Source organism: Lepidochelys kempii, chromosome 1, assembly GCF_965140265.1.
Source record: "Lepidochelys kempii isolate rLepKem1 chromosome 1, rLepKem1.hap2, whole genome shotgun sequence".
Taxonomy (NCBI): domain Eukaryota; kingdom Metazoa; phylum Chordata; order Testudines; family Cheloniidae; genus Lepidochelys; species Lepidochelys kempii.
This window is the reverse complement of record NC_133256.1, coordinates 73,597,964-73,611,454: the sequence shown is the minus strand read 5'-3', so window position 1 is coordinate 73,611,454 and position 13,491 is coordinate 73,597,964. Positions and strand designations below refer to the sequence as shown.

Sequence of the window (13,491 nt, the reverse complement as noted above, 5' to 3'; positions counted from 1 at the left end):
TTAATATCATCTCTTCCACTCCTACAGGTTCATTGCAGAGTTGGTCTCTAATCCACATTCCTGAGGCATGTAAAGCTTCTTCTACTCGCCCTTTCTTCAGAGGGTCATCATGTAAAAATAACTTATTTCTGCTTACTAGGCCACTTGCCTCTACCCCTCCCTCCAACTTGCCCTTTCTCAAAAAAGCATATGCAGTACTAAGTCTGCAGTACTCAGGAAAGAAAATAAGTATTCGCAGAAAATGGTACTGGAGACATAAGCTCTGGAGACACAAGCCTCAGGAACAAGCAGGATCTCATGATTTATATTGAGTGCATATAAAACTAATGAAAAAGAGTATATACAAACCAATAAACTTGACCAGTGCAAAACCAAAACAGTCTAGACAACTGAGTGCTTGAAATAACTTTTTCCTTCCTTTTTACTAATCTGCCTATCACCCTTACCCCTGAGTCTAAGCAAGGAAGGAAGCTCTGTACTCAAAAACCTCTTTCCAAAGTCACTTCCTGCCAGGGCAATCCACTGCTAGTTACTCTTGGTCCTCTCTTCTCTACATATATACAAGAAAGGGGTGTCAAACGGTAAGCCCACCAATCTCTTGTAAAGGAAAGGAGACATTTCTCCTCAAACTTTTAATTATCTTTTAAAAAAAAACAGCTACAAGTGGTGAATTTTTTGAGGAACAGAGATTTTTCCTGTTCTAAGTGTAGTATATACTGTTTTTTGTTTTATTTTGTTTTTAAAGGAAAACTTGAGAAAAACTGGCTTCTACACTTTAAGGATCAAGAGTTCTGAAGGACTGACTAGTGGGCCAGAACAAATGTGAATCAGAGAAGGTACCATCTCTTCATGTGTGTTTGTGGACCACCTACCACACTGGACTCCTAATCAGGATCTTAGGGGGCTACCATAAATATACATACTAAAACAGTAATAAGAATGGTAACGGTAGCAACCTACAGACATTCCTCTACTAACCAGCAATATTCACTCAACTAGAACAAAAATAGTTTAAGCTAACAAACCCCTTCAGGGAAAAAAAATGTACAAATATAGGTCTTGACCCAGGCCCTGAAAATTAAAAGACTGTGGTTCTGTCACAGAAGGTTATGAGTTTACAGAGTTGATGGCCCAGTTCTATCATCCTGACCCCTTCAATTAACATTCAGAGACTTTCCAACATGATCTTAACCACTGGAATGACATGTTCTCTGGGTTCTTCCGACTATAGGAAAGATGGGACATCATCAAAAAATAGTTCAGCTGTTTGTCCAGTGCTTATTCACATTATTCATAGCTTTGCAATCTGAAAGATTTAGTTGGTAATCTTGTAAGAAAATGCTTTTGGTAGAACTTGAAATGCTTCAAGGATAGCCCCTTTTATCCCTTTTCTCCGGTTCTGGTTCCCAGTACAACTGGAAACCACTAGTGCAGAAGTTGACAGGAAGGAAAAATAGTGGGGGGAGAATTAGTCCTGAAAAAATACAAAGGTGGAAATGTGCTTATTGTTTCCTCAGACTAGTTCACATATTCTTAAGTATTTTTGAGTGGGAGGAATTGATTTGCTATCAACCAGAAAAATTGTATGATTGCACATCAGCCTGAAATGTTTTTTTTTTCCCAACTTCCCTTAATAATTGTCTAACGTGTTCCCATTAAAAGTTTAACATTGTTGCATTATGGTGCAAGACTATTTAAGATGAGCTATGAACAATTATAGAGCCTTGCTAAATCAGTTTAACATACCTAAATTCCTAAGTTTCTTTCCAAGCATGTGACAAAAGTACTGAATGCTGATCTATTATTATAAGTTGACATCTTTTGTAGCAAAACTATTGTTGTACTAATCCTGCATTTTTGTAATCTTTTACAGTTCCTAATAGAAAAAATCACTCTTACCTTGAAAACTATTTAAATTTTAAATGCAGACAACTGTCTAGTTGTATTATTTTCAGAAAAAAAAATCCTCCCTTTCATTAAGAATCTACTGAAATGTAATACATCTTAAAATAGACTAAATGAGGCAGTTCACAATATATGTAATATACAAAGAAAACATAAAAGTCTCAGTATTAAGGCACTAAAACTAGAACAGGTGTAAGTAGATAGTTATAATAAAATAAGGGATAATAAGACAGACAATCTTCACTCAAAGCACTAAGAATTGATACATTTGCATATCGATGGTGGAACTAGCATAGCTGCCACGGTAATACAGCTCTCTTTTAACTGGTTCAGCATTCATTTCCTTAGGTATCAGACTTAAGATTTTGTAGTTTACAGTATGAACGCTTATATCCTTATCACAAATATCTGCAATGTGCCCAGGGGATTTAGTTATTCTCTGTCTGCTGCAACTTTCTGTAAACAACCAAAGAATGAATATTGTTTATTATACATTATTTTTGTTACAGTAGTGTCTAGGAGCCCTAGTTATAGACCAGGACACCATTGTGATATAGACAAGAGTTCTCGCAATCACAGACCATCAACTTGATATTAGCAAAGTTAACCAAAGAAATGGGGCAGGCACTCAGGACCACTTCCATTGCAACTGAGCTCACATGCAGTTACTAGGGCGCCCAGTTTAACACCCTTTCTCATTCTGAGTAGCATCTTACAGCCAGTCTTTTAAAGATATAAGGTGCCTATTTGCACTTAAAAATCGGTCCCTTACTCCATAAGGAATCAATAGGTCCATTCGTAAAGAAGGGTACTATTAACTGAGAGTAGAGGTGGCAGAATTGCCCCCTAAATTGTTACTGTGTCTTGAATTTCAGAACTTTGCATGATCTGTAAGGGCTGTGTCCTATGATGTGCACAGCTAGAGAATGCACGGAATTTGAAGTTAAACAAGTGGGCCCTGGTTCTTCAAATGCTTCAATGCTATATGAAGTAAATGAGAAGTTAAATCCTTAGCAAGATAAATACTGCGTATCTTCATGAAAACATAGATGATAATTGACCTTGCAAGTACTGCTTTATAATCAGGAGTACAAACAAAAAAATCTACTTTAAGTACAACACACCATGCCATTATTTGTGTCAGAATTTTTCTTCTTAAAGTATAGCAGCACAGATGGAAGTTTATCTCTCATCTTTCATACAGCACACACTCTGAGTTTCTCTTTGTAGCAGTACAAACTTTTTGCAGCAGCATCAACTGCGAACCTCTTTTCACTTTTTTTTTTTTTGCAGTTGCACATAATGTGTAAAAATCATGCTGTGAAGAAGAATATAAGTCAATGATTGACATATTCTATAGAACTGTCTGTTCCTGGGTGCAAGGATACTTAAATCCCCAGATATGCTCTGTCAAATGAGTGTTTCATCATATATGACTAGCACTTTTCAGAGACCGAGCCTAGTTTGAACAAAAATGATCCAGTCTCTTCAACAGGGTTTATCCATTAGTATTTTCAGTGGCAAGGACAAAGTGTAACATCTTTAATCATAACTTACAACAGTCTAGAATGATTATGTAAAGCACTTTGGGCAAGAAGGGAAAAAAAGACCTCTAGATAAATAAAAGACATGTATCTTTGTTTGTTAATTAATATTAGCTCACCAGGGTGGTAGACAGACTCTCCGAAGTGCCAGAACTTCATGGGTCTCATTTTCAGAAAGTTGAATGCATGAAGCTCTAGATATGCATGTGCAAGTGAGTGTGTGAAAAGAAGATATGCACAGACATTTTCAGAGGGGCTGTTTAGACATGTACAAACCATATGCACATCTATAGATGGACATGTATGAATGGGTATTTACTCCATATAGCATTGGATCTCAACTTTTCCAGACTCCTTTTAGGAGTCTGAGGCCCGAGCCCTGCTACCCAGGGCTGAAACATGTAACTTAGCTTTGCGGAGCCCCTTGTGGTGTGGGGACCCAGACAATTTGTCTCCTTGCCACCCCCTAATGCTGGCCCTGCACTTATGACCCCCTCCCCAGCCCATCCTGTGACCCCCACTGGGGCTCCCAAGCCCCAGGTTGAGAAATACTGATCTACATGAGTTGATGTATCCCCTGGAAGACCTACATGTACCCCTAGTTGATAACCACTGCTGTATCGTACCCAGGTTGAGGTTCTATTTCCATTTTCATCTTCTGCCACTTAAAGGAGGCAGTGGCTGAAGCAAGATATACATAGACACCTATTCAAACACACATACACGCTTGAGTTCGGAGGCAAGTGCACAACAAGAGTAAAGATAGAGATTTAGGCAGTGGAGGTGGGAGACGAGAGGGGAAAGACAACAATCAGAGGTACAGGAAATCAGCAGGTCAAGGTACAGGCACAAATGACGAGCCTGTTTGTGAGTTGAGGCAGATGAGAGGAAGGTACAGGAGACACTTGCACCCTCTAAATAAAACGTGTAGGCCACTGAGCTCTCAGCACATATCAGAAGAACAGGTGCTTCAGAGCCACAGATTAAACAAGCAAATCATCCATCACCTCTGTGCAGAGCTGTGCATGCTGCCAGAGCATGGGTGGCCTACCTAATGGGTGGAGCAGGACTTTGCCTGGTGATTGCGGTGGCAGTTTGGAGTAATGGCAGATGTAGGTACAGGAGTCCGGCACCAGGAAGCTAGAGACAGGGTTGAGGAGCCTAGCCAAAGGTCAGAACAGAAGAAGTCAGAATGAGGAGCAGGGAAGGGAAGGAAAGACTGGATTGGAGCAGACAGGAATCAAGGCTGGAATGGGACTAGAATGAGAATGGAAGCAGACTGGAGGAGGGTAGGAACAATGGCTGGAGCAAGTGGCTGGAAGCTGGACCAGGGCAAGCACAGCCGCGAGTGTGGTCCACATAGAATAGCTGTTGTGTTGCTGCCACTGCAAGGCTCAGATAGCAGTCTACTGTCACCCATGCCCAATCAGAAGGCTTATTAACCTAGCTGATCTTGCTGGGTTGCCTAGCAACCAGGCTGGAAGTCAGCTGTGGTCCTGGCAGCCTGGAGAGCTTAATAGACTCAGTCCAGAGATTTACACTTTATAGGTCCTCTTATCTTCCACTAGGACTGTTTTTGCCTCCTGTCTGGCTATATCTAGTTTCAAATCTAGTAATAAATACACTTGTCTTCTGTTCCCCGCACATCCACTCAAGATTTTACTATGGAAACCTCTCTCTGAGGAATAATATGAGCCTTGTAAAAATTCCAGATTATTTTCCAGTACATCTGTTGTTTCAGGTCCTCTGCAGGTTCCCACAGGGAGTTTTACCACTGCAGCTTTTGAATGCACCCTTTATTCTCTTTAGGTATTGTTGTGACACTATGAGTATCACAATTATCCCTAAATATGTTTTCAAAATATACTACAAAAACAGGTGTGTAGTGGAGATTGATGTGGTAATAAGAGCCCAAGGTCAATTTGTGATCTGTTATCACTTAAGTATTTGTAACTACAGTGTTTAAACTCTGTTTCTAATTGAGTAATTTAATTTAAATAATTGGTGGTCATAATGTAACAGTTGCTACTAGCTAGTAGAAAGAGAGTGAGATTCAATCACAAAAGAAAGAATGGGACATTACACAGTTATGAACTACATTTTCCATGTGTGAAAAGTTAAAGTCTATGCGATATTCTCTTTCTAGGAGTTGGAATATATTCCATTTCAGGGTGCTAGATAAGCTCCATGTAAGGCCTCTGTACTGCATAATACTTTACTCTCAGTTATAAAGAAGGAAGGAAGCTTTGCTTAAAGGCTCTTTGTTAAAAGTAAAAGAGGCTCTGAGTTAAAATTCCTTTTCTGTATTCCATTTCAGGAAAACGTTAAAGAACTGGGGAAAGAAGATATAAGTATTTTCATGGCTATTCATTTTATAATTTGTTACATAACCAGGATGACTCAGTTACGCAATGGAGGAAGGAGAGTGGCACTACTTAGAAACAAAAACAGTATGTTTTGACAGTCTTGAAAAGTAACCCTTCATTTAAAGAAGGGTGTTTAAACTATTGTAAACAATTATTTTACTCGTATGACTTGTTTAATTCTATTGTTGCTGATGCTCCCCTTTGTATTCAGAAAATAGATGAAAATCTTCAGGGCCATGGACTATGTCTTCCTTTATGCAGAGCACCAAGAAAATTGTCAGTTATTTCAACATTTAAAATAATAAAGAAAGACTTATGCTCAAATAAATTGGTTAGTCTCTAAGGTGCCACAAGCACTCCTTTTCTTTTTTTTAAAGAAAGACTAATTAAAGCTACCGCCGTCATTTTAAGGGACAACATGCATCCACTGCCACTGCCTTCACAGCAATTAACATCCAATCTTATATATGTGATAGTGTACCAGTGGCTTCTCTGTGGTCTTTAAAAAGGTAGGTATCTAGCTTACACCACCTTTCTGAGTCTGCCATTTTAGGTTTTCTAAAGAAAATAAACTAAGGATGATTAATGAGCAAGAACTGGGAGCCACTGACTGGCTGGTCCCTCCAAGATTCACCTCCAGATGTGTAGATGGTGCAGCCAGCAATGCAACAGCAAGTGTCAGGTGCTGGTCAGTAAACCTGTTTCACCCAAGGAAGATCCAATGGTGCCCAAGTGTGGGGTAGTTGGACTCCCTGGGTGAAGGAAATGTCCCCAGAAAAACGGATGAGCCATAGTCCTGTTGGCAGATGCAATAAGGGGAGGGGTGCTTCTTTTAATTTGGAGTGATGTTCTGGCTAGAAGCTGCAGCAGGGCTATATGAATCATCTTGACCTTCATCTTGCCATTGGGGTTCTATAGTCCCCGATGAGAGAGAAGGTGGAGGGCCTATGGCAACCTCTTCCTTCTTTGTTTTGCCTAGGTTTACACATCAAAGGTGTGCTTGATGATTGCTTGCCCTGGTGGGGAAGAACCCAGGTATCAGCAGTGGCTCAGAGGTCTGAGGGTGGCCTGCTTGCCCCTATTTAGGGAAGGCCCTAGAAAAGGTGGGCTAAAAAAACCTCCCTTTCTTCTTTCCAGGCTCTCAACTAATCATTGTTTGTTAACCAGACTTGAACTGAAAGACCATGAATTTTAGAAAACAGCCAAAATTGATAGAGAACTACATTAATGGGGTGTCAATATTGCAGCCCTCAGGGAGACCAGACTTTTGGAAACTGAATCACTAGATGAAGTAATCTACCACTTCTGCTGGGTTGGGAAACCTGAACATGAAACAAGGATATACGGTTTTGGATTTGCTGTCAATAAGTTTGTCTTCAGTGCAGGTACCCCTCCCTCCAGTATTTATCACTAAGAGGATCATGCAACTGAATGTAAATATGAACTCAGGAACCCTGACTCTTGTGTCCATCTACAGAGCAACGACTCCTAACAGCAAAAAAGTGAGTTCTGTTCTCAACTGAAACAAATCATCAAGAATGTCCCCATAAGGAACAGACTTGCGGTTCTTGGTGATTTCAATACCCGTGTGGGTAAGGACTGGGACTGCTGGGGGACATAATTGACCAACACAGCACAGGTATCCTCAATGAAAATGCCCAGCATGTCCTTCAGTTTTAAGCCGCTTGTGAGCAGATAGTCTTGAATGCCTATTTTTTTTGGCAGCAGTGGCAGCAAGGTCACATGGAGGCACACCCACTCAATTTCAGCATGGTAATCAGTATCAACAAAACAGTTGTCATGTCACAGAGCACCAACATCCCATCTAAAATCTACATCAATAATGAAGCTCTGGACAACTAGATCACTTCTGCTATCTTGGCACAAATTTAACCAATTCACTCAGCCTTGATAGGGACCTTGATATGGGAATCAACAAAGCCTCTGTAACCTTTCCCAAACTTACCTCACATGTCTGGAACAACAAGCTGCTAACCCTGAACATAAGTGTCCATTTACCATGATTGTGTCCTCAGTATCCTTTTTTATGGCTGTGAAAGTTGGGTCATGTATTCAAAGCAAGAGCAGAGATTGAACAGCTTTCATCTTTGCTGCCTCAGTAAAATTCTTGGAGTCACTTGGGACCAACTGATCACTAACAAAGAGATCCTTGAGAGAACCGGCCTACAGTATATGCAGACTATGCTTGCAGGCTTCGCTGGCTGGGACAGGTAGAGTGTATGCCTCAAGATTGTCTGCCAAAGGCTGTACTCTATAGCCAACTCAAGAACTATCCACAGCACAGAGGAAGGCCAAAGTTCCTATACAATGTCAAGTTTAAGCAAGGCCTCAAGAAATTCAGCATTCCCACTGACAAATGGGTAAACCCTGCCCACAACTACTCAGTCTGGACAAGCCAGGTCAAGGCTGGTGCAGTCATCACAGAGAACGAGAGAGCCAAGGCTGAAGCCCATAGGCAAGCCAGGAAGTAGAGTGCTCTCTAACCTCCGTCTGGTAAGTGGACCTGTAGTGACTGTATGAAGGTCTGCTGCTCGCACATTGGGCTCTTCTCCCACACTACTGTCAAGCACCACAGACTGACTGACTTCACTGTGTTTCCTTTCATCTGTCAAGATGTTGGATGGCCATAAAAAAGCTGGTAGCCATAGTACAGGAGTACCGTAAAGGATTGCAGATACCATACAGATTGTTTTAAATAGTGTAGAACATAATAACATGAGTTTGTTAAAATAGTGTTTTTTTCTTACAGTGGGGAAACTAAGGGAAATAATAAGTACAAGTTTGCCAGTTCAGAAAGTAGATCTGATTCTACACTGTTTTGTTCATTTGTGCAGGTACTATGCTTGTGTAAAATGGGTATGTAAAACCTTTCATTATTCAGTTTTGCTCAAGTGTAAAATGACTACATAAGGTACAAATGAGAGAATTATGGTCTGGATGGACTTAAAACCTGCTAATTATATATATAGTCATTCTGACTTTTTTTCCCCACCTAAAAGTACCCAATGCCTCCTGAATACAGGACTTTAATGGAGAGTTGCAAAATACTTCTGTGTGATCCTGAGTCCTTACTAAAGTTTCAGCAACAAAAAGTGTCAAAACATTTTCAGAGTCAACAATATTATAAGACATATTCTTGTTTTGGCTACATAAGTATAGTGTAATAGTCCATCACACAGGAAAACCTGCCAGAATTAATTGTGCTGCATGAGTAAAGAAGGTCAGAGACAAGCTGTTCACATTTGTCAGCAATTTGCAGAGAGTGGGAATCTTTACATCTTTACCCCGGATGAAATGCACAAAATGTATAGAGATAGATATAAGAACATAAGAACGGGGTCAGACCAATGGTCCATCTAGCCCAGTATCCTGTCTTCTGTCAATGGATGGTGCCAGATGCTTCAGAAGCAATGAAGAGAACAGAACAATTAGTGAGTGATCCAGCCTTTGTCATCCAGTCCCAGCTTCTAGCAGTCAGAGGCTTAGGGACATCCAGAACATGGGGTTGAGTCCCTGATAATCTTTGATGGACCTATCCTCCCTGAACTTAGGTACATTCTTTTTAAACTCAGTTATAGTTTTGGCCCTCAAACTACCTATCTATCTATACAGATACATTTAAAGGCAGAACAATCCTATCTGACTTCCCAGCAAACGAAACACATGGGATAACATGCCCTTATGTGGTACTCCCATATTAATCAGGGAGCAGACTCTCAGCAGCTGTAAATTGGCTTATGTGGTGCTACACTATTTTATACCAGATGAGGATCTGGGCTGAAATATCCAAGGATTAACTTGTCCAGTTTTGCTGGAGGTTTCTGGGAGAATAAAATAATTTCAGATACTTTCTCAAATCTTCTGGCCACTCCCATTCCCCTATCAGGTCACCCTCCCTCAGCAATCTCTACTTCTGCCCCCATACTCATTTGATACTCTCCTGGCTCGTCCTCCTCTCTGAGACTCTCCAAGGCCTGATAATTTCTTATTTGACAAATTGAGTCTTCAATATCACATTGCTCCTTAATGCTCCCCAAATCTGGCCAATTCTCTCCATTTCCAGAAGCTGCCCAAACTTCTCATATGCTCCCTATTACAGACACCTGAGAACAAGTCATTTTGTTCAGAACACCGATATGTGTCAGTCAAAGAGGTCAGATATACACTGCATTGCAACATAAATCAGATGCTTAACACAATTAATATTAACAACAAGGAAGAAGGATTTCAGACAAGATTAGGGAAAGAGCAGGTTAAAGAATACTTAGATAAATTAGATGTATTCATGTCAACAAGGCCTGATGAAATTCACCTTAGAGTACTGAAGGAAAACAAAGCAATCTCTGAAATATTAATGATTATTTGTGTGAACTCATGGAGGACGGGTGAGGAGCCCAAAGGAGGGGAGAAGGGCAAACGTACCTATCATTCAAAAGGGGGACAAAGAGAACCTGGGGAATTACGGACTAATCCACATGGAAGGTTACTGGAACAAGTAACAGATACATACACATTCAATTTCTAAGCACCTAGACGGCAATAGAGTGATAAGTAATAGCCAACATAGATTTCTCAAGAACACATCATGCCAAACCAACCTAATTTCCTTCTATGACAGAGTTATCAGCCAAGAGGATCAGGGGAAAAAACAGTAGATGTGATACATCTAGAATTTAGTAAGGTTTTTGACACTGTCTCCCATGACATTCTCATAACAAATTTAGGGAAATATGGTCTAGGTGAAATTACTTTCAGGTGGCTGAAAGACAATACTCAAAGAGGAGTTATTAATGGTTTGCTGTCAAACTAGGAGGACATGTCAAGTGGTATCCCACAGGGGTTTATCTTGGGTCCAGTTCTAGTCAATATTTTCATTAATTATTTGGATGTTGGAGTTGAGAGCGTGCTATAAAATCTGCAGATGACACCAAGCTGAGAGAAATTCTAAGCACTTTGGATGACAGAATTAGAATTCAGAATAATCTTGATTAACTAGAGAATTGGTCTGAAACCAGTAAGATGGAATTCAATAAAGATAAGTAAGAAGTACTATGCTTAGGAAGGAAAAAATCAAATACCACTACAAAATGGGAAATAACTGGCAAGGCAGAAGTACTGCAGAAAAGTATGTAGGGACTACAGTGGATCACAAAGTGAATATGATTCTGCAGTGTGGTGCTGCAGCACAAAAGGCATATGTCATTCTGTTAATGAAAGTGTTGTGTGTAAGACATGGAGGGTAATTATCCCAGTATACTTGGCACTGGCAAGTCCTTAGCTGGAGTAGTGTCTCCTGTTTTGGGCGTGGCACTTTAAAAAAGATATGAACAAAGGTGAGCAAGAAAAATATTAAGAGGTTTAGAAAACATCTTCCATGAGTAAAGGTTGAAAAAGCTGGACATGTTAATCTAAAGAAGGGGAATCTGATAAGTCTTCAAATATATAAAAGGCTGTTACAAAGAAAACTGTCATTTGTTGTTATGTCTGCCAATGGTAGGGCAAGATGTAATCAGCTTAGTTTGCAGCAGGGGATATTCAGGTTAGATATGAGGAAATACTTTCTAACAATAAGGATAGTTAAGTACCGGAATAGGTTACCATGGGAGGTTGTGGAATTCCGGTCACTGGAGGTTTTTATGAATAAGTTAGAGACACCTGTGAGGGATGGGGTCTAGGTATATGCGGTTCTGGACTGGATGACCTCTTGAGGTTCCTTCCAGCCCTGCATTTCTATGCTTCTATAAACCCTGATTTCACAAGCAGATGTGGCTATGGTACAGCCCCTAGCACACTAGCTTGCAGTTAGAACATTATGCAGGGGAAAATATAGACACACCTGTTACAGCCCTGGCTGAGCTCCCTCTTGTGATTGGACTTTAAGCTTCCGTATTGGACCCAACTTCTGGATCACAGATACTTCTATGTCTACTGGGTCTGAGCAGTGTCCATCTACTGTTTCTGTGTCCAGCTTCTCTGGCACACTCATGGGATGCAGATCTCATGTTTAGTACCCATTCTTGGGATGTGGGACACCATGGTCCATATGACTGATGCCTGAAGCCCACTGCTTACTGCTCATGTCTCCCCAGTAGCTTCAATACACTCTCCCCAAAGCCCCACCCTCATGGGTACTCTGGTTTACAGTTTAACTCTTTGGGGACTACGTGACAGGTAAAACAAGGAACTACTAAAATCATACACACTTTACTCACAAAAAAGCACAAGAGTTACTAGATCTAAGCAAAACTAACACCTGTACACAAAACCCCTCTCTCCAGGAATCTCACCTCTCTGAGAACCTTTAGGTTTTGGTTAGTGCCCTTTTAGGAAACCTTTCTGAACATCACTCCCCCTGCTCCATATTCCTGTTGGCAACTGTTGGATGGATGATCAGAAAGACACTAGGCTTGCAAAGGGCAAGTCCTTAAATAGAGTTCTGGACCCCTCTGTAAGGTGATTACCTTCCCCAAGCTGTTTCAAAACCTTTGGCAGGTGATCAGTTGCTTAACTCCTGCTCCAGTCACCCAAGAGTCCAAATTGAGAGAGCTAGTTCTCCTGGACTGAAGCCCACCTTTTTTTCCTACAGTAGAGCTATCTGAATGCAGGACATCTAAGCTAAAGACTCTTGATGCCTTTCCCATAGTTAGCTGTTCTTCTAGGTGTTAAGATTTCTCCTAATAACTCCTGGGTGTCTGGCAGGGACTGGGACATGAGTAGTCATACCTAGTGGGTAGAGCCAGAGACAGGCATCAGAGCTGGGTTACCTGGAGTGAGGTAAGAATGAGGGCAAACCAGGAGCATAGCCAGGAGCACGCAGGTACTATTCTCAGCCACAGGCAAATGCACTAAACAGCCAATGAACTACTGCTACTGCTGAACTGAAGAGCAAGCCTGCTAGTTTCTTCAGCTGATCAAGTGAGGCATTCTGTCAGGAGTCTAGCTGATGCAGCCCAGCTGTGCTCATTAGGCTGTCAGGAGATTGAGTAGGTTTAGCTGCAGGGCTTTATTCCAACAGCCTCTCAGAACAAATAGGAGGCTTCTGTGCAAGAGTAAAAGCTTTAGCACCGTTTACAGTCAAAATGGTATTCATAAAACAGAATGGAGCCTGCAGATATAGTCATATACAAATCCATCACAATGCCTTTTCAAAATATGTAGTCTGGGCCACTGGCATGAATGGAAAAAATCTTCCTGAGTTAATCCACAAACCTACTTTCCACATTTGGGGGTTAACGCTGCACCTTTTGAAGTAAATGGACAGACTTCCCCTGACTACCAATTGTGGAGCAAGGTGTTGCTCAATGTAAGTACAGGTGTTAGAGTCTGGCCCTTTGCTTGTATGCTGTATCCCCTTCCTGCATCTTTTAATGTCTTATTTTATTCAAGTCTCCAGGGCAGGTGCTCTGGGACTGATTCAAAGCTAATAAAACTCAGTGGAAATATTCCTATTAATTTCAACGGGCTACTGATGAAGTCTCATGTCCTACTCATGTCTTAAAGTGCCTAGAAATTATTGCAATATAGGACAATAAATAAATTCATGCTTTCCCCATTATTTAATCTCAGGAAGTTCACTTGAGAGACACTATTTCATAAAATAGATTATTCCCACAGATATGATGTCTCCAGACATTGCCTCTCAAGTGGTGCACCTT

At 40.8% G+C, this 13,491-nt stretch overlaps 1 long non-coding RNA gene across 2 annotated transcripts in view; it reads left to right on the top strand.

Annotated features, from left to right (window-relative positions):
• The window catches only part of LOC140903793 (uncharacterized), a 250,047-nt gene that overhangs the window by 96,253 nt on the left and 140,303 nt on the right, over positions 1 to 13,491 (top strand). Inside the window, exon 2 of one of the 2 annotated variants that reach the window (XR_012156343.1) lies at positions 746 to 836. The exons of the other annotated variant lie outside the window; for it this stretch is intronic. This is a non-coding gene — a long non-coding RNA (uncharacterized lncRNA). The remainder of the gene's footprint in view (positions 1 to 745; positions 837 to 13,491) is intronic. 2 annotated transcript variants of the gene reach the window in all.